This window comes from Vanessa tameamea, chromosome 11 (assembly GCF_037043105.1).
Source record: "Vanessa tameamea isolate UH-Manoa-2023 chromosome 11, ilVanTame1 primary haplotype, whole genome shotgun sequence".
NCBI classification, from domain to species: Eukaryota; Metazoa; Arthropoda; class Insecta; order Lepidoptera; family Nymphalidae; genus Vanessa; species Vanessa tameamea.
Window position 1 is genome coordinate 2,413,881 of NC_087319.1, and position 17,834 is coordinate 2,431,714.

Consider the following 17,834-nt stretch of genomic DNA (forward strand, 5'->3'; position numbering starts at 1 on the left):
CCTTTGTACTGTACCTTGATTTCTATAATAGACTAACTATATTACATGATAATGTGTCGATATATTATTTAATATAATATTATAGATTCATTGTGAACATTAGTTTAATATTATTCAATTTAAATATAACCGTTTATGTTATACGCATTGCAGTAATATCATGATAGCAATATGCGTATCACAATACGTAATAGGGGCGAATATTTGATATTATTTATGTTGTCTGTGCCGGCTTATGAATGCTAATTTTAGTGAGAGAGATCTCTCATTTGGTTTCATCACTCAGCTCTGTCCACGACAACTTGGTGAACTAATAAAGTTGCATGTTTAATAGGTAGAACTATATTCCCGCAACGCTTGTTTAATGATATTATATTGTATTATAATATGCAATTCATACCAGGGGAAGATAATTTATAAGAAAAATATTAATATACGAATTCAGTCCAAAGAGAGAGGAGGTCATAGCCAAACATTTATAAGTTGTTAATTTTACATCATTCAAAGAATACATTATGAAATGTTGATAGGATATCGACGGAATATTTTTCTTCTTTAAAAGGGAGTTTTGATTACGTATGTGTTATCGAGCTGGGCCTAACGAACTCAATATATAACGAATGACTAAAAATATATATAATTAAAAATTAAATTATTTTTTTATATTTATATATAATTTAATTATTCTGTATATGTGTGTATGTACACACAGCATATCATTGAACTCATTATATATGGCTGGATTGATTAATTTTTGGTGTATGTATTTGAGTGGGTGGGTGGATGCATGGTTTATATTTAACCCAGTAGGTCCAATTTAAACTATACACGTATTGGTTGCATTTTTTGTTAGAATATTTTTGCAAACATAAAAACTTATTTTATCCGTACAAATTCAGGACGGGCAACTAGTATTATTAATATCATAAAAATAATGTGTAAAACTTACGTATATTATAATATATTACGCTATGAAAAATTCTCGTCCTAATCAGACTCCTATAAATCCTTTCGAAATACCGCATTATCCCTTAGCCTCGCCTAAGTTTCAATAAGAAAAGTTTTAGTCCTCGTCGGAAAAATGTTACGAAGGATAAAGAAAAACTACTTCATATAAAATGCTTGAATATACTCGATCAATATGCATTCCTTGTTCTTTACTGTATGAAAATGACGTCATAAATTATACTTAATAACATTTCGCTAAATGTACACTAAAAATATTGCTTTTATAAGTGTTTTATCTGCATAGAGTTGCCTTGATTTGTCTTTGCCTATGCTTTGCCCGTGCAATGCAGTGTTTTGTTTGGGCTTAATAAATCTTCGAAAATAATTTGCTTTGCGATTAAAGGAAGTTTTAGATTCATTATCCACTGTGTGTAGAATTCAATGCCATGAATTTAGCGCATATGGTAAGCATGCAATGTAGATTAAAGAAATTCCTAATGCCATCTACTGTGTCTGTCTATTTCGCAATACAAATGATTCTATCATTTCTCTGTCAAATGCTGCAAATAACTCCATGAATGATTAATTTCAGAACAGAAGCAGGAGGAGGATCGTTTCATTGTGGTTTGATTTTTTTTATATTGTAATATTGATTTTAATTTTCAATAAATAATTTTATATATTAATAACATTACTGAATTATAATTTTGTCAACATTTAAAAGATGATCGATGCGACATCGAACTAAAATTTGCTTCTTTAGAGCACGATTTTTGAGACATAATTTGTTTAAACCAACTTAACTGTAAAATTATAAACGTTAGATTATTAGATTTAATAGATTGATAGATTGGTAAATGGCACTGTATACAATAATAATCATCACTCACATCACCGATGCGCCAGCACCCGTGGGAACTAAAAAGTCCTTTGTCTTTAAGTTTATTAAGCAACTTTTATTCAAAATAGAATACAAAAATACTTTTTTAGAACTATTGGTAATGTCGATACGTTATTAATCAAAGAAAAAAAATATCATCGTTAATAAATGTCGTGAAAAGGAAAGAATGAGTTATATAGTATTCTTATAGGACTTAATTACTTCTCTTATATATGGACTGAAAAACAGTATTACGAGTATTCACGTCGTACACTTGCTTTATAAACACGACTAAGCTGAGATATTTTTATTAAATTCCAACGCAGGCAGTTCAGTACTGTATGCAAATGGTCTGCACTCTAGAACTACGAATATAGCAGAAATGGCGTACCCGACAACACGAACAGTAATATACCTCATCATCGCCCTGCCCTCATCCCAATTTTATTTGGGCTCGGCGCAGAATGTCTTCTTCCATAATTCTCTGTCTGACGTCATTACACAAGTCGGACTATAGTATACAAATATTAAATAAGCTTTTACTATTCGCATCGATAAAGATAAAGGTGGAAAACTGTTCTTTCTGAAAAAAAATCAAGCATATACATGAATAAATTCCATTATAATATCGCTTTTGTTTTTAGAGCTATGGCAAGTCAAATGACATCGCTGTGGCCATTATTGTTTAATTTTTATCTTAAATGTTTATTATTGTAATGAGAGCTTTACATTATGATAAGTATGAGTTACGCACATTATATACGAGTAAGCTATTTTCTGAATTGTCTCTAATTATACCTCTTTCCCGTCTATAATGTACGATTGTTTTATTTTAATACCATTTCCACTGCCTTTATATCCTAACGTCCTTACTCACTGCGGCCCCAGACAGATATTGCAAGCACCGTATTTATAGTTATAACGATACCGTTTATTGTTAATACAGACCGAGCAAATTCCCTTAATTGTTATTGTTAGCATTGAGGTTACATTAATTACTTAACATAATATAGTTCTGAAAGATTTTTGTCAATTTTTAAAATTATTACCCATTAAATTTTGTCCGCAGTGTTTTTGTAGATTTTAGGTATGAAAAAGTAACCTTTGTCCTTCCTTGGGTCAAGCTTGTTCATACGAAACTTCATCAAATTCGGCTTAGGCGTGAAAGCGTAACAGAGAGATGGACACTTCGGTAGTAACGGTTTTATTATTCTAACATACTTTATAATAATAATTTATTTTAATAAATTTGTTTTTTAGAAATTATTTAATTATTGATCAACGACTACCAAATAGTCTATAGATTTCGGTCGAAGTTAACGTACTGTTGTTCCATTTATTTTAGAAAGGCAGACCAGCAAATTGTTTATCTAAACTATAAGGGCTAATAATTTAATTTTCGTATGATTATTTTTAATGATACGTATACTGTTATTATTATAAATGTATTCTATGTACTATTAAGTATATATTTAGTCAATATTTAATATCAAAGGTGTAAAAATAAATAGTTCTACGATTCTTTCAAAAATAATATTAAATATTAGCGTTATATTTTTCAACGATCAAACAACGTATTTTGTCATTCATTTAATTCGAATGCAATGAGAAGTGTTGTAAAAAGTTCAACAATATAATCAGCTTGAAGATGTTACGTCAAAATAGGCAATATGCAATTCAACCGTACCGAATACTAATACAAACTTATTTACACCTTTCTCATAAAAACACAATGGCTACTGATTTTCTGGCTAGTTGAACAAATACGTATTATAAGTTGTCCAGTCGTCATCTTAAAGAAAAAAACGGCAGATGTTGACGTCCGACGAGATAACGAACAAATGGAGGCGGCCCGTCTTTTGTCAGGTAAACTATCCATTGGAAATATTCCTCGAATTACAAAATGTTTAGCTATTTGTTAAAAACCTATTAAGTTCCGTCACTTGAACATTGTTTGCTACAATTTAATGCAGCAAGTTTAAAGCAATATCATCTTTATATAATTGTAATAGAGCTGCTTATAAATGAAAATATAACGTGGATCCTTCTAATTGTCCAACAAACCTGTCTCAGCTTGAATGAGTCGTCGATAAATTAAATTCGTTTCCGCCGTGTGATTTCTAAAGATATCTCAATTTGTTCTCTTCTACATACAAAGCCATGTCATTGGTCTTTTTGTCATCCATGCAATTTAATTTCAATGACGCGTGTATAAAACGCAAATCATTCGAAGAACATTGTCAAAGATTTTTTTTAAATGTCTTTAAATTATTTTTTCCTTTAAAAAACAAGAGTATCTTTAATTTTTTCGTATTATTTATTTACATTGGATATCAAAATAAGTTGTTCAGTAGACGGTAACTCAATACAATGTCAATAGCGATAAAAGTATTTACTCTGACGAGAGTTACAAAGATCTATGTAAACACTTAAATACGCCCACCGAACCGCTCCACCGCAGTGATACGCTGGTGGCTTTTGTTGATATTATACCTTATTAAGTGAAGCATAACATTACTATAAGATGTTATGAGAAGTTAAGAAGCTAAGGACTCGTTAAACACACACACAAACCGTGTCCGTTGTTTTCAATATTGCATGGGAATCTTTATCTTACGCAATTCGGATTCCTTATATATGTTTGATTCAAGGAAGAAGCTACTGAGTTTCTTTGCATTCCTTTTCGATCATAAGAACATTCCCGTTCTATTGAAATTATTAACATGACGATTTAAAGCGCCTATATGATACTTGAATAAGCTTGAGTTACTCGGCCGTCATTTATTTTATCGCTAAAGTGCCATTTATTTCTTAATTTTGTTGTGTCCCGGTTTATAGAGTGATTGAGCTCATGTAATAACCGAGCGCAAGGAACATGTCATTTCAGTTTCATAAGGTTGATTTTGTACTAAATCTTTGAAATTTTATCAATAACAATATATTCACAACGACTGGAATCGCAAATAGGTTTATGATACCTGATGTTTGTGATGATGACCATAGCACTTTAGTGCCATAAGGAATATTAACCATTTCTCACATCAGCAATGTGTCACCAACCTTAGGTACTGTTCCTTTAAGCCTATTATATTGTCTCAAGCACAAAAAACAACGATACTAATTTTGCACAAAGTCATACCACCAGGAAAATGGCGTGAACCTGCGATTGTCAATTAAGATTCACGTGCTCTAGTCACTGGGCTATCTTGATCCTCGTATTAGTAAGGTCGTGACAATATTAAATGCATATTATGTTAAATACTTCAAACTTTTCCTGTCCTTATGATAAGGCTTATCGACTATACAATCTAAAGTTTAAACAAGGCGGATGATCACAGTATCGGCACAAGATTTTTATGTCTCGAAAGCATTGGCTGTCGAATTTCACGTGCAATTTGCTTTGAAAAGCCTTTGAGCCGTAGCTAATGTTTTCGCTAAGCGATTCGTTCAACTTGCAAGACAGGGAGGCTGTTTTTAGTAAATTGCTGAGTCTTGCTGACTTCAGTTGTATCGTTAAATTTATTACGTAAATTTAATAAATCGTTCTTCTCCCATTTGCATTTGTTTTAAGCTTAAGCTTCAAGTTCGTTATTTCAAAACATCTTCTAGTACATTTTTTCTTCAATTTATTTATTTCAATGACATTAAATTTTAAGTAATAATCATTTATTCCACACCTTTAGTATCATAAAAATAGTACCAGTTGATAATGTTGAATAACTGTGTTTAAAAGGTAAGCCAATGGAATTAAATATATCTTACGTCTAAGGACGAAACCTACCATTTACCATCTGATCTGGTATAACGCTGATATTACTTAAAAAATGTCATTCGAATTCCAGATTTATTTATGAAAAAAAAATCCCATTTTTTAGTTTCCTAAAAAGACGAAGGGTATGTTATTAAATTGATTCGTGTAGGTTTTATTTCACGTTACGTATTTTCATACGATCTTCAAATGAAACCCCAAGCGGTTGGAAGCATGAAGTAGGTATTGTGTTTACGAAGAATGGAAATGAAATAAAAATAACATTCTGCTCCGGAAATGTTTGGCCTCACTACCGAATATTGTGTTACCGTTCAATCAGGACATCTTTGTTCGATTGATGGATACTCAGAAGTGTTTCAGTGGAACAAAACAAATTACATGTGTCGTATAAACTGTTTTCTTCACTTACGACATCACTTTCTGTATTTCGAATCAACACTGATAGCGCTAGATGGTATTTGATATTATATATAATTTTTAGGTTGATGAAAGGATTTGTGCAAGTCTATCTGGCCTGTCTCTCACTTATCAGATATTGGCGGCTAAATAGTAATACATACTTAATATTGTTATGTTTCAGTTTGAAGATGAATAAGCCAGTGTAACTGCATCTTAGCTCCCAAAGTTGTTCGCGCATTGATAGTTAATATTTTTTAAAGCGTTATTGTCAATGGTCGGTGATGACCACTCACCATCAGGTGGCCCTTTTGACTGACATTATTTAAAATTCTCATACAATAGGAAAAAGGCTGCCACTATTCTTAATGGTAATGGTATTGTAGCTTTTTTTTAATTTAGATTTGAATATACTTATATGTACCTACTATGTATTTTTATATTAAGCTAGTTATTACACTGGGTCAACATATTTTCTCGCTGGAATATAAAACAAAAGTATTTTTATTCACGTTTCACTTGACGACACAAAAGCACTCGAAGTAATACACTTTTACAGTCACAATTGGCAAAAAACTTGGCCCGTTCAACGTAAACCAGTAAAGTACTATTCTGCGAGAACTCACTTGAATCTCGCGATTCGTCATTTAAACGTGTACTCTTTAAACGATTTCATTATAAGTCATGACCTATCTCAATCACGTATCACTTTTTGATATTCAATCATAGCGTGTTTCGGTTAGTTATGAGTCTGTTCTTATATAATAAGTCAACATGAATTATTTAATTTAGCATACTATATTATAATAGCAGTAGTTCTATCTAAATAAACACTAACAACTGTCGACCGAGATCAAAAATTGTCTTTTACAATACTTAACCACAAATACACTGCGCGCTCGAGTGTTATTTTTGTTGTGAAATTCATTGCATTTATTGTATTTTAACGACACTCTATCAGAACCTCCTCGGGCTTTTTGAATGTTTAAAAAACTCCCAAGTCATTGTTAAATCGTATTGGGGTACTATTTTTCGAAGGATTATGCAGCTGCAGTAATCGTAAGTGTCACTATCGGTGATTTACGACGTCTCTCGCTGCGTTTTCTTCTGTATTCAAACAAACCTTATATATACATATTTTCATTTCTTATAATATACAGCGCAATGATTCACGTAAGGCTAATAAAATCGTCTTTATGACTTCAAAATAAATTGATTTGATGTTTGACTGTATATTAAAATTACTTATATGTATATTTGATATATGTTCATATCTCATAAACAGTAATAATAATATTATAATGTGTTTATTCAATGTGATAAAACTTATAATATAGTGATCATATATTAAGGCAATTTCTAATTTTAATATTTATTACTTTTAATTTAATTTATTCTTGCAATTTCACATTTGAATTTAGAACTAACTATAAATACGAGTAAATTGAAATTCCGTTGAGATTTTTTTATTTTTATGAATGTATTTTTAAACTAGGTTTTCATTTGTAATAAATGAGTCAAATATTGATCATGCTCTATTTTAAAAGACGAATGAATACTTAGTTAACCAATAATGAATAATGTCTTGAATAAACTTCGACTATTTCCGTATTTCGAGTCCTAAATTTCTCCTTAAAAGAATAAAACAATATCAAAATACATATACTTTATTCGAGTAGGCTGTTGATGTAGGATTTTACAAGCACTTTTGAATTGCCATTTTACAGAAGTATATTAAGTAAAGCTACTAACGTTCTGAGTGTAGATTCTACCGAGAAGAAACGGCAAGAAACTCAGTAGTTACCCAAAGCCCTTCCGCCAAGTTATTTTTGATTTTACTATTTTTTGAGTACGATTACTAGGGCGTTATCTGTAAAAAATATATCAGTGGAATCTATAAATGATTATAATCGCATGACTAGTTTGAATTACACTCGGGTCCTAATTTAACGTCTTTGAATTCGTATTTTTCTTATTATTTAAAATATCTTATACATGTTTTTTTTTTAATTTATTATTGAATATTACCTTATCATTGTTTATTTTACAGTCATCTTCTTAGTATAACACAACAACAAAAAAAACATTATTTTTTCGAATTGTAATTTTATTTGTTTCGTTTTAATATACCGCATACTGTAATCAGTGCTCACTTACAACAGTCTACCATTTATCTTATCAAGATCAAAATTCTAGTATTGATAAATGTGTGACGTAGCCGCCCTAATTAATTTGTGCCTCCAAGTGTCGACTCAGTGACTAGCTTTCAATCAAACTTGAAGGTGATTCAATTTAAGCTTATCTGATACCTATTGGATGCTTAATTTGGTATCGCTGCCACAGATTAAATTCAGATACATGTAACTTAGGTTTATACCTACGAGACAAAATGTATCTCTTTATTTTTAAGTACATATTATATTTATTCAGCATTTCTTTAAACGTACAATATGAACTAAACAAATCTTGTTTTATTGTTGCTCGTTGCAAATTTTATTGATTCAAAGCAGGTTCATAAATCGAATAAAATTAAACAATTTTAAAACTTAGCCGTCATCTTTTAAATTTATAGGAAAAATAAAATAAATAACAATTATTGAATCTTTTGTTAAACTTTAAGCGTAAAAAAATAATAATTATCTTAATTTTTTTTTTGTGTATGTTTTATTCGTATACTGTCTATAAATTAGTCTTTGGAAATACCATTAGTTCTCTAAATACAGTCCATTAAAAGCAGCGATTGATTGGGCGGATCGCAGGCTCCATTTTATCGAATATAAAAATCTGACGTCCGAAAATATTATTATAGCAATGACGAGGATTGACGGGTGGAAAAAATATAGAGTCGGAAGATACATAAAACGATTTTCCATTCATATTTTTAGAATTAGTTTTATTTCCATTGACGTGTTAAATAATTTTGGTATTTAAAATCGTAATGAGAATCGTATTTACAGAATGTTCAAAACAAATGTTTGTAGCTACAAAAGCATTAAGTAGATTCCCAAAAAAAAACTATTTATAGTTTAAAAAAAACAACTAAGAAATACTAACTACATTAACAAATCAAGTAAACACGGAAATATTTAATTAGGTTAAAGAAATATTTATAATAACAATAAACTAAACTTACAAAATTTCATCAGTAATGTTTGAAGACGATTCAAATTCATTCAAAAATTCAAATTTACTAAGATATTAATTCGTACGATTTCATTCGATTACGTCTCAAGTTTCTTTTATTTTTTATATAAACATCACTTACCTTTTAAAATTTCTAGTTGAATGTAAGTATTGTATAGTTTAGATAAGTACCGTACATTCTAAAATAAATAATGAGACAGATCTTGTAAAGGAAAAAAGTTACAATTTATATATAGATCTAGTCTTCCGCCCTTGTTTTTTCCTTACTCATGGTTTTTTTATTCAAATTTGAATGGATCCCTAAATGTATAGCGTAATCAATAAAGAACCACAAAAATATCGTTTTATAAATAATAGCCAAGGACACTTATAAATGCATTAAAAAACAACTGTGCAGAATTTAAATGATTCAAAAAGCAATAACATAAATATTATTTTTTAAATGTTTTTAATAATTTTAGCCACTTAGTAACATCTACTTTAGCTGTCTGTACACGTCATATTATGTAATATCATAGCTAGCTTAATTTTTGTATATGTATACTAATATTATAAATGAGAAAGTAACTGTTCGCTGAACCGATTTATATGAAATATGATATGGATATAGTTTGAGTTCCGAGGAATAATATAGGCTAATTTTTAATTCACCCTCCGAGAGAATGAAATTGGGGAGGATAGAAGAGGATTGTTTGTATGCTATAGGTGAAATTTACAAAATTCACGCGGGTACAGCGAGAGGTTCAGCTAGTATTAAAAATATATTGCTTTTACTGACAGTAATTAGTTATGAGTACTAAATAAATAAACGCTTACTACACAGCGTTTAGTAGCTTCGCAATCAAGCAATAAATAGTGTTATCGAACATTAAATTGCTGACGGTTCAATTTGAACTTATTAAAAATGTCATCAACAATACCGGGAATGCAATTCACAATGATCTGCACCCATTAACCGTTCGAGTCTAGACAGTGAATTCCTTTTGCATCGTGCTATTCACCAGGCGACAAATTACTCATTGCTTATTGCCTAGTTTGCAATAGGTGTTTCCAATTTAATTTCTAAATGAAGATTTATTTTTAAAGAATCATTCTATATTCAAACTTTGTAATGTTGGGCTTTAAAGGAAATGTGTATCAAATTGTAGGATATATTTTTTTTAGGGATTCCATATTTAAACTTCATAATAATGGACACTAAAAGAGGTTAGTATATAAAATTTTACAATACGAACTCCGTTACATTTATGGATAATATTTTAGGTAAGCTTTGTATTCAAAATTTATAGCAATGTTCCATTATATTATGAAGACGTTCCGAGTTTTGTCATCGTTTCATAAAATTATTCGACTCGAAATTGTTCTCAATTTAAAAACTTTATTTTTTATTAAAAAAAAAAAACCTTCACATTTGTTACTAAACTAAATTACTCCGTTTGCTCTCAATATATTGGTTTAATCGAAACCATTTTATATTAATTACTAATGCAGATATTTCTGTTACTTTTTTAGTAGCGTTCTTGTTATTGCCAATTTCAACCTAATAGTGAGTGAGTACCACACTCATAAATGTTGTACGAAATATAAACTTTTCAATTAATCATTAATACGCATATGCAGTTTGGAATCGTTGGATGTTGTCGATGTTATTTTATGTAATTATTAATTTTACTGCCAATAATAATCAAGCTTAGCCGTATTTTAGTCAGATAGGTGAGCCAGGAGATATATCATTATCCTCATCATACTAGTCCAGTACCAGTAGTAGAGGGATTGTTAATATTCCTAACAAATGCTTCGAGTACCTAATAATCGCTCACCATCAGGTAACCCAGTTGCCGCCTGTCTATGAATGGGAAATTTTAATAAATTATAACAAAAATAAATAATTAAATAAAAATTTAAAATATTACCAAGCGATGGTACCGTTTAAGTGTTTGAAAAATAGCAACGTTAACGCGCCTAAAGACGTAAAATGTTTTTCATTTGGAAGGGCACCGCTTGATGGATTACTAAAACGTTCGTTTTGACGTTAATAGATTTCTTGTATGGGGTGTGTATTGAGGACGTTATTAAATACGTGAAATGCAGTTTTTCTAATGACTCGCCGATAAATATACAATCGAATGAGCAATGCCTCATGACGTTACGATAACTCACTACAGACTAATAAAATTATTTATAAACATAAATTCAAATATATATTTAAATTAAGAGATAATTTCCCTTAATAACGACACAGATAATATATATATTTAAATTGATAATTTTGGTAAAAATGTTGCAAAGGTAAATTTGTTGTTGCAAAAAAAAAATCCTTAATTTTACGTGTGAGTTTTAAAACTAAAAATAATACAAAGGTGCCGTCAAATTATACTAAGTGGATTCACTAGAAAAACTTTACCATACTTATAGAATATTCATACAAATAAATAATACAAAAGATACTAGGTCTTATATTTTAAAAAATAGGGCTCATAGTTGTATGAAAATGTTAAATCAAATGCGTTTAGTTCGTATTAGAACCGCTCAGCGTTATCGACAAAATCGCGCCGCCCACAGCTGTCAAACGCTAGAAATAAATATGTTATTACAAATGCTCACACTAGACTCTATCAGATAAGAGTTAATCTCCTTTACAATTAAAAGCCTCGGGTTCAACAACACTGAGGTCAGCATGATAATCGGTTTTTAGAAGTACATAGGTATGTGAACAATGTGCTGTGATATCCGAATAATTCCTTTGGAAATTTTCCGATCGACAATATATAAATTTTTTTTTATGAATACCGTCACTAATTTTATTATCATTTGTTATATGATTAAATTTATACATCATTGTAAGCAAATGACATCATCGAATATCGAAAAGATATTATTTACATTTTATCTTAAACTAAGCCGCTCGGTGTAGTTTGAAATGTTGGTGACATTAAACGGGACTGCTCCGTTTCCGGGGCTTGTAGCGTAATGATGTATAATTTTTTTTTTTAAATATTTGCATTGAAATATTTTTTAAATAGAAAAGGTACATTCTCTGATTAACGCCTTTTTTAAAATAGATTTATTAAGAGATTTCTTTTTGATAAAAATTTAAATCAACTAGATTTGCAGATTATGATAAATTTTTAGATATATATTTTTTTTTTAATTTAGATAACATTAATTAAACTACATTAAAAAGATAATAAAGTGCTTAGTTTTTATGAACAAAAAAAATCGTTTATTTGTATAGCCACATGCAAAACACATCACGAGAGGCGCCGATGATGTTTTTTATTGCTACGATGGCGCAGTCTCTCCGATCCGTACCAAAGCTAGCCATTTCGTAGGAGTGAGTAAGAACCTCACATGAACTCGGTTTTCTTTAAGGGTTCCTTTTTGAAGGGTTCCTGTGTGAAAAAGAAGACAATATTGTTACGACTGATATAAAAAGCGATACAGTGCGATACGATATTTAATTAGACAATAAAAAACGCAGATGAAAATAGCTTTTTTTGTTGACATTCAGGTCAGTCTATTTATGTAAAGAAAATTTTAAAGTAATCATAAATGAAACTGGCGCTCGCCGCAAGTGATATCAATAACAAAATATGACGTATTCAATGTGACAGGCTTTTATAAGTAGTTTTGATACGTTATTTTACAAGATAAATTGAATGTAAAACTACTAACGGTTAGGAATATAAATTATACCAAAAAATGTCATTCTGTTCTTACTATAATCATTATTAAAAAAAATCAAATATTATACATATGAAATATTCTACATAAAAATACATAAAAATCTGAAAAAAAATATCATTTATAAGTTTATCATTAAATACCGTTGCATAACACGTTAATATAACACTTTATTTATTTACTCAACATGAGTTTGTGAATGTAAATTTGAAAACATCATTAAGTTCATATCATTTTAGAAACAGAAATAAAAAAAAATATTCAAAGGAGTAAATATCATAGCAATAAATGACTATTACTTTAAGCCTATATTTTCATTGTCTTTGTCTTCGCAAAGAAAATAAAGAATACGGGATGGTGTTTTATTTCTTATTGCATTCATAGAAATAAAACCGTAGAAACTGTTTTCATTCGCTTCATAAACGAAACAATAGAACGCACAATTACGAAGAAAATTTGCATCCTCTGCGAGTATTTTTCTACCATCTTCCGGAGACGCAGACTCGCTTCATTAAACGTCAAATTATCAACACACTCCATCTACCAAATGCAAGCGAAATAACCATTAACTCTTAACAGAGAACGCCCTTAAACTCTTCCGGGAACTTAACTCGTATTTGAAGTTGATAAGTTATAATTTTCCGTGCACTAGAGAATCCATCGTACAGAAAAATGCCAAATCATAGCTAACGTGAATTGTGAAAAGCTGACACGTGACATTGCGAATTAAACGCTATGTGTCATACAATAGCGTCTCTTTTCAAATGTACAAAGATAATTTTTTTTTGGCAATTTTAAAATAATAGGTTTAAGAATTCACCCCTTGTCTGAAACTTAAGCTTCATCCGATGTATAATTGTTTTGATTTAAAATGTGAAATATAAAACAGGGTGAATAATAAAAAGGTATTATATCACAGAAGATATTTGGCAGATTTTTCATATTATCATCGTACTTAACCATTTACATGCAAATTACGAAAAAGTTTTTACGATATTGTTTTTTTTAAGCCGTCAAAATACGCTTTAATTTTACCTTATTTTTTTTTTCGTTAAAGTCAACGTACAAATGTTGAGCAAAAGCAATCACTCGATAGTTCGACAATAATTATTACTAAAAATAAATAGCAGTAAGTAGTTACTCTATATTCAATATTCAAGTTTTTTAATTAAATAGGTAGGCGAACAAATGTGCCATCTGATGGTTAATGATCACTGTCCATAGACATTGGCACCGTTTTAATCATTCCTTACATCTCAATAATACAACCTTGGGAACTAAGTTATTATATCTCTTGTGCCTGTAGTTACTGGCTCTCCCACCCTTCAAACCGGAACACAACAATACAAAGTATTGCTGCTTAACGGTAGAATATATGATGAGTGGGTGGTACCTACTATGTACCTACTTAGGTGGGCTTGCACAAAGCAGTACCCCACCAAGTACTATGATATCGTAATTATACATAATTGAATTGAATTTAACGTTAGGTAGGTTCTATCAAGAAAAACTGGGAAGAAACTCATGAGTTTGTCAAATGAAACAGACAGTCAACGACTGTTGTATACTCTATTCAACCAAAAGAGGGGAAAAGCCAAATAAAAAAAAATTGATAGCAAATTGACGCGATATCATTGGTCGAAAGCTTGATTAATCTATGATATTCGCTATGGATTTGCGAAAAAATGACGTTTTGAACGTCGGCTAAACTGTTATCGAAATTTTGGACGTAAAATTAAAGTGGAAATAAGTGGTCAAGTGTAATACTGTTGCATTATAAATAAAGATATATTAATCATAAACTCTTAGTAGAACAATATAGCTAAGTTATTATCAAATCGCATGAAATACAAGGTAACATAACAACATACAAATTAAATCGAAGGTTTGTTTATCTTTTTTCTTACTTCCATTGGAATAGGCTATATATTAGGAGTCATATATTAGAATCATAGCGTATGACTACAGATGCTCATAACTAATCTTGAATACTTAACAAATATTCATATTAATTACATACATTTTAAATTATATAAAGATTTTTAACTGTTTATTATACTCATTAAATTAAATATCGGCCTGTAATTGTACTACTGCTTGGCTAAAGCCTCCAATCCTCTTGAGAAAACACGGCCTTAGACGTGTTAGCTAATTCCACCACGGTTCCGTTGAGGCAAGCTTTCTCACGATGTTTTAATTTACACCAAGAGATGATTTATAAACACAAATTAAAAGCATGAAAATTTATTGACGCTTACAAATCGAACCTGCAATCTCTTTTTAAGATTCACGTTTTTCCACCTCTGGGCCATATCGTCTCTTCTTAATTAAATTATTTTAAAATTATTGTATTTTAATATATTGTATTCATTGTAACCGTACTATGATCGACGTTTGTATGCACTATATTTTCTTTTAATATTGGAACTTTCGAGAAACTAGATTGTGTTTTCCTTATTTATTACATAGGATACTAATTGTAGCTCGCGACTACGCTTACGTTTAAGGGTAATATCGTTATGTGTTAGGTATAAAAAATAATCTATGTCCTTCCTTAGGGTCAAACTTGCTTCATACCAAATTTCATCTAATTCGCTTCAGTACTTTGACTGTGAAGGCGTAAGAGCGAGATAGATATACACACACAGTTACTTTCGCATTTATATATTCGTATAGACTGTACGGATAAAACTTGTTACTGTAACTATAAACTTAACCAACAAAACATTGCGTGCCGGCAGCCGATCGCTGGCGGGCTCGGTGCTCTGTGGAAAACGCCTCAAATTGCATTTTTTATCGTATTACGTTTTCGCAGAATACAAAATACAATCGAATGTCCAACACTATAAACGTATTAAAGCGTTGACTTTTAACGAATCCCTAGAACTATACGTTTCGATTACTTGAACCTATTAAGCTTTTATGATGGAATAGAAGCCTGGCCACATCTGAATTACGATGTGCTTATAATGTTTATTTGGCAAAGGATTGCGTCGTTAAGAAACCTGCATGTAACTTATTTCAATTAAATTCTGCCACGTGTATCCACCATCCCGCATTGTAGCAGCGTGGTCGAATAAGTTCCTAACCTCCTCCTCAAACGGAGAGGGGAGATACTCACAGGCTGTTATTTTACTTTAATTTGATGACGTAATTATTTTGTTATATCTCATAATGGCTGTGCTCTAATCTCCTGAATATAAGTTACATAATATTTCTAGGGAACAAGAAGTGGTTACAATTCTAACAGTGTGGGCGATGGAATTGATAATTACCAAGCAACTAACCTTTCTGCGGAATATTCACAAATATACCCATAAATATAATAAAAAAGCAACTAATTGTAAATGAAAAATGAATGTTACGAAACAATTCATAATTTTATGATCAACTATCAGACCACGTGTGATTGTAACTACGTTATACGTTAACATATATTGTATGATAATGTTTAGTCAAAAGCCTTCTGTATATAGTGCTACAAATTTCACGAGATGTTGCGTGATGCGCGTTCTAAAGAAACAGCGTTATTTTTGTAGATATGTAGAGAATATACGATTTTTGTATTGATCAACTTTTGATAAAGTCAACTTATGTACACAATAACTACGCGCGACACAGTTCTAACTAATCCTTTACTATAGTACTTTCCATAGAATTTATTTAAATACAAACAGTCAAAATTTCATCACAAATACCCTTCTCGAATTCAAAGCGGTGCTCTTTCACAAATTGAACTGGTATAGACTCCATAGTTTTATGCATTTTTATTGGACTTGGGCCCCTATTTAAACAGCGTTCGTTAGCGATAGTCACTGTTGATTTATGATGTACATCTCCTGCGTGGGTTGCGTTTCGAATCAATCGTGTGGGAGGAAGGGTCTGAATAGGTATCGCAATATTGCGACGTGTAATCTTAAAGTGCATACGGACATAACCAATTTGAAGTCTTTAATAAATATAATCTTAATATTACACGGATATTTTCTAGCTTGTTACTATATTATGAGCATCAATTCATGCGTTACTAAAACAAAATTCGATACAAATAGTTAATTTCTGTTTCGATAACATCGTTAGCTAAGCCACAATATGTCGGAAGAAATTCTGCCACAATGGATGTACATAGAAGAAATTCTCCAAGCCAAAATGTAGGCGTTAGTCCAGTAACCTTTTCGGATATTTTTTTTGTAAAATGTTTACGTTGTGATTCATTAAACTAAGTCTGAAAACCAGCAATTAACCACATAGTTGATTAATAAATATTAACTATATTAATATAATTAAACAAGAATTTAATCCATGCATGAAAACATTAAACTTCAGAACCGCACAGACGCAGTCACAGAGGAAAAAAATATACATAATTGAAAGTGAAAAAAGAAAGCGTACCTTTTTAAGCGCATTAAAAATAAACTCGACACGAACTCGCGTCCTTTACAAATTAAAAAGGGCCGGCTTATATGAATCTGTACGCAAACGTTCTAATTACTCAAAAAATCATATTTGCAAGCAGCTTGGACGCAACGCTCATTAAGCCCTATGGGGAAAAATAGAAGTCAACTTCATTTGCTCTCTTCGTATTAATTTTTATAGAAATAAATCTGACGCAGGCTCTTTGACTTTCCACTAGAATATACATTTGAAGTAAATAAATATTAAAATGTATAAATGGTAATTTAAATTAAAAAACTATGACCAATACGGTAGTACGTTTTTAGGTCATAAACGATTAAACTTTGTTGATAAAATTATTATGATATTTCTTGCTTCCTGCTTTAATATGAATGTTAAAAAGTAATTGCGCCGAGATGGTCCAGTAGTTAGAACATGTGAATCATAATCGAAGATTGCGAGTTCAAACCCAGCGAGTACCGATAATTTTTGTGTATCTAATTCATTTTAATAGATCGTTACGAAAATCTGCCATAGTATCTACCAAGGTACCATTGGAGCAGCATGGACCACCTTAAATTTTATTTTCAAAACTGGGACGGAGGTCTTATCCCGGCA